At 52.6% G+C, this 3,280-nt stretch overlaps 1 protein-coding gene across 1 annotated transcript in view; it reads left to right on the top strand.

Annotated features, from left to right (window-relative positions):
- Window positions 1-1,239: 1,239 nt before the first annotated feature.
- The window catches only part of CCDC71 (coiled-coil domain containing 71), a 4,485-nt gene continuing 2,444 nt past the window's right edge, over window positions 1,240-3,280 (top strand). The window contains exon 1 of the mRNA XM_012811883.2: window positions 1,240-1,322. The gene's annotated coding sequence lies outside the window, so the exon portion shown is untranslated. The remainder of the gene's footprint in view (window positions 1,323-3,280) is intronic.

Here is a 3,280-nt window from a genome sequence, read left to right as displayed (position 1 = left end):
GCACCTTAGCCACTTGAGCCACAGGCGCCGAGCCAGGGGGTCTCACTCTTGCTCAGGCTGGTCTCAAACCTGTGAGCTCAGGCAATCCACATGCCTCGGCCTCCCAGAGTGCTAGGATTACAGGCATGAGCCACCACACCCAGCCTGAATTTTTCTTTTTTTTTTTGAGATAGAGTCTCACTCTGTTGCCCAGGCTAGAGTGCCATGATGTCAGCCTAGCTCACAGCAACCTCAAGTTCCTGGGTTCAAGCTATCCTCCTGCTTCAGCCTCCAGAGTAGTTGGGACTACAGGCATCTGCCACAATGCCTGGCTAGTTTTTCTTTTTTTAATAGAGATGGGGTCTCGCTCTTGCTCAGGCTGGTCTTGAACTCCTTGGCCTCCCAGAGTGCTAGGATTACAGGTGTGAGACACCCCGCTTGGCCCATTTGGTTCAATTTTGACCTGTGTTCTCTGATCTGGTGCTGCTTGGACATTGGGCCCTGTAACCACAACCCCTTCACTGGCCCCAGGGCAAAGGTAGAAAAACGGAGGTTCCAGACTCCTAGGCAAAAGGACAGGGATTCCGGACAGTGTACAGACTGAAGGCAGGACTTCCTACTTTTGAGGGACTGTCTCTCCACTATACCTGTGTACACGTGCCTGGGAAAGCTTATCATCAGACTCACAGTGGTATACTGGGACTTACAGACAAGAGATGGACAGCCTTGGGCTTATGTGCAGCACTTGAGATCATTTCATATACAGTCGGTCCCATTTAGGAAGAAATAAAGGGCTGCTGTCCTCAAAGTAGGACACTGCAAAACAAAGAAGCTTTCAAGACAGTCCCTGTAAGGGGGCACTCCTCTTTCACACTGTGGTCAGATGCCTGGACCAGAAGTGGGCCTAGTCAGTGGCTGAGGGAGAACTAGAGGGTGAAGAATGGCCTGAACCTTGCTAGAAGCCCCTCTCAGATGTTACTGCACTACCAGGAGTCCTCAGAGAGGATGTTAGATGACCCTTAATTCAGTTTTAGTCAATCTCCAGGATGTCCTCCCTGGGACTACATCCAAGGGCTCCTCTGTTCTCAGACTCATGCACAATAACAGATAGGTTTGAGCAGTCCCCGAAGCCACCACCTCCACCTCCAGGCAGCCCTCCCTGGTACCTAATGTGCTCCGCCCTTAGACTTTGGGGCGGAATGGGGTCTCGGGGGTCAAGGGTCAGTAGGGAGGGCTGGATCCCGGAAGCGGAAGCATGGCGCATTTCCGGCGCGCAGCGGGCGGCCATGTTGGAGCAGCTGAGGCGGCGCAGAGGCGCGTCTTGGGTCCCCGCGGCGGCGCCGGTAGGTTGGAGCCGCGGGCCTAGCCGCGCCGCGGAGGGGCGGCCCGCGAGGCGGCAGGGTGGACGGGCCCGCGGCCGACTCTTCGCGGACCTGCGTCGTCCGCCGGCTTGGCTGAGACCCTACCCCCACCCCCACCCCACACCTAGTGACTCCACCCTGGGGCTGCGCGGTCCTGGTCTGGCTAGCTCTGCTCGTCCCGCACATTTTGCTGCCGCCGTGATCCCTGCCTCCCCTCCGCGACCTGGGCCCTAGAGACGCGGACTCCCAGCCTGAGGCCCCGATCCGCCCCCGCCCCTGGTACGCCTGGATGGCGCCTCTCCCGCCCCCACCTTCCGTCAACATCCCCTGTCTGCTCCGGGGGCACGTGTGAAGGGGAAGTTGGGGACCTGGCAGCAGTCTCTGTTTACGAAGTTTCTTGAAAGCCCAGAAGATTTTTCCCGAGGGGATGACCCAAGCTGGGCGGAAGAGCCTCAGGTTACCCCCAGTGTCTACTGGAGGGTGTGGAGGTTCAGGGGGGAAATAGATCCTTCCCTGTTTATTATACAGTTGACTGCCCTGGGAACCATACCCTCCAGATAAAAAAATTAATAAAAGAACTAAAGTCATGTGCAAGGGTTGTACTTGGAGAATGGCCTCTGGGGAGGGGAAGTGCCTGAGAAACCTGAGGATCCTAGAATGTTTCCAAACAAAGAGCCCCTGGGTACTTTCTCCAGGGAATTCTGAAGACTTCATCTGCTCCATTAGGGCATTGAGAAGAAGCTGCACAGACAGGGCTCATGACACCAGGGACCTGCCTTATCCCAGCTGATGTTTTAATGCTCCCCTGAGGTTGGGAAATTGCCACCTGCCTCTTGGAGTCCTCACCTGTCATATTGAGTGTTAGGTATTAATCATGATCAATAGCCAGAGCTTCTTCAAAAAAGCCTGGAACAAGTTGAGTGTTCCCAGGCAGCTTTACTTGGTCTGTACTGAGGTCTGCATTCCTCCACGTCCCAGGAAGGAAGGCTCAGACATCTAATGTCTAGTTGACTCACCATCCTATATGGAGCTTTTGGCTCCCATTTTCCTCAGACCTGGAGCTCTTAGTTTAGCTGCCTGGTTCCCTGGAGATATCTCATTAGCACCTTTTACTCATCAGCTTTTTACTTCTGTTGAAGAAAAGTTGGTGGATCTTTGCTGGAATTGGTCTCCATGTGTCTGAAGCTAGGAATTGGGCTGCCGAGTAGCCTGTCTGGGGACTGTGAAGGCAGAACTTATGGTGGGCAGGGAGATTTCTCTATCTCATCCCACTTCTGTACCTGAACAACAGCAACTGGAGAAACAGAAATGGGCATGGACATTGAGTGTGAGTCTGGGCCCTTTGGCTAACATTCAAGGTTCTTTTTTGCTCTGCCCTCACCTGTTTTTCCAACTAGACCTCCATCTGTGACCCAGACCCCAACCCCAACCCCATATCAAGTGTGCCTTATTCTTACTTGAGAACCATTGCATTGGCCGTTCCCCATTTCCATCTGGTCCTTTCCAGTCATCAATCACATCCTAACTAATTACTGCTTCTCCTGGGAGTCCTTCCCTGACCCACTGGCAAGCTGAGTTGACCCTAGACCCCATACCAAGTGTACTTTATTCTTTTTTACTTCAGAGCCATTGCATTACCTGTTACCCATTTCTATCTGGTACTTTTCCTTTTATCACTCATATCCTAGCAAAGTATTGCCTCTCCTAGGAATCCTTTCCTGACCTATTAGCAAGCTAGGTGGGTGCCACCATACATTCCAAGAACCTTAAAGGTGGCTTTGTCTTGTCTTATGGACCGGACTTCTTGAGGATAGGGCTATTTGCCTGTGTTCCCAGGGCTGAAGTTAATACTAGGTTTCTGGCCTCAGAAAATACAGAATTGCATTAAAATATAAAATTGAGTTAAAATTGAAAGACAAGGCTTGGCGCCTATAGCTCAT

This window comes from Otolemur garnettii, unplaced genomic scaffold (genome assembly GCF_000181295.1).
Source record: "Otolemur garnettii isolate 467f Iridium unplaced genomic scaffold, OtoGar3 scaffold00179, whole genome shotgun sequence".
In the NCBI taxonomy this organism is placed as follows: Eukaryota; Metazoa; Chordata; class Mammalia; order Primates; family Galagidae; genus Otolemur; species Otolemur garnettii.
Note: the sequence above shows the minus strand (reverse complement) of the source record. Positions and strands in the feature narration are given on the sequence as shown.